We start from the raw sequence: 1,525 nt of genomic DNA, 5'->3' as shown, positions 1-1,525 counted from the left end.
AGCTTCCTGCAGTTTCGGCTGAATGACTCGTGGGGTCCACCACACAACACGCACTTGTAGATTGTCTCACTGCAAGCGTTGTGGTGATGTCCCTCTTTTGCACACTTGCCGCAAGTTTGGCTCCTGTTGCACTGGAAAGCTTTGTGGCCGATCTGCTGGCAGTTGTAGCACTGGTCGGGACGAGGGCGACGTTCGAAGACTCCGGTATACCCCGACTCTCCTCCGGCGTAAAAGAAGCCCTCCGAAAGAAGCCTCTGGGCGTCTGACCCCTTGGATAGATACACCACCATTGAGCCATACGCCTTCGGGACGTCGCGTTTGCTCAGCCACGCAATCTTGGCGATCTGCGTGTCATTTTCCTTCCCAATTGCCTCTGCAGCCCCCAGCCGGATGTCGCCCGAGTCGTCCAAGACGGCTGTTCGGTTGACATGGTCGACCTTGACGGGGTAGAGCTCGTCTCTGAGCACTCTGGCACCTTGTGGCAGCTTGGCTTCCACAATGCGTTTCACCATGTTCTGCTCTGCTTCGTCTCGGCAAGCAATCTTGACGCGGTTGGGTTTCTTAGAATCCTTGATCACGGCCCGGCAGCGCCAGTTGGGCTGGCCTTGCTCGGCCCTGATCTCCTCCCCGGCCAAGCTGCGAATGGCCCCAGCCGTAACCTGGTCGTTTTCGCCATCTCCCACACGCGAGGTATCGATAGTGCAGTAGAAGGTGTCTGTGAAGCTAGACGGCGTTGTATTGCCAGTTGAAAGGGTCCTGATGTTGCTTGGTTGCGAGGACGGAGGGGAGCGCGCAACATCCGCGTACGATGGCTGTGGGGACTCCGCGACGCGTGTCGTGATTGCTTCAAGTTGCTCGACTGCCTGCTTCAACTGCTCCTTGGCATCGCGCAGTTCCTCTCTTGCATCATGAACCTCGCGTTTCGTGTCTTTTCCTTGCTGCTGAAGCTCTTCAATCAAATTTTGCTGTTTCTTGATGGTTTCGAACTGTTCCGTGATGATTTGTCTCATCTCTTTCATTTCGGTGCGCGACGCGTCCAGCAGCTCCAGAACGCGCTGGAGCATCGCTTTTCCATCGCCGCCGCTGGTTGCTGCTGTCCTCACGACAATCGTCTGTCCGTTTCCATTGTCGTTCGCAACTGCCCGTGTCGCTGGTCGAGTCACGCGCTTCACCGCCAGCTCCTTCTCTTCAAACTGTCTCGCCGCATCGCGAGCGTTGGTCGTGGGCCGCCCCACGCGTCGTTTTGGCGTCGCGGGGTAGCCCCCACCCACCGACGCGTCCACTTCAGCATCCACCATGATGGATCACCACCCTACACTCGACAGAATCTCAAATAACGAAGGATGAAAACTGCTCTGAGCCCCGTACTGTACTCTGTCACCCAGATCGGCCCCTCAATTCTCACCTGATACATTCATCAATTCTAATTCTCAATTCTACTACTCTCAGCAGGCAATTTGCGGACGATACGATACGTTTTATCGTGGGAGGAGTGTGGCTGAGGAGCCGACTCAGCCACACGGCG

Source organism: Purpureocillium lilacinum (genome assembly GCF_023168085.1).
Source record: "Purpureocillium lilacinum CBS 284.36 DNA, scaffold_3, whole genome shotgun sequence".
Classification (NCBI taxonomy): Eukaryota; Fungi; Ascomycota; class Sordariomycetes; order Hypocreales; family Ophiocordycipitaceae; genus Purpureocillium; species Purpureocillium lilacinum.
This window is presented reverse-complemented; position numbering follows the sequence as displayed.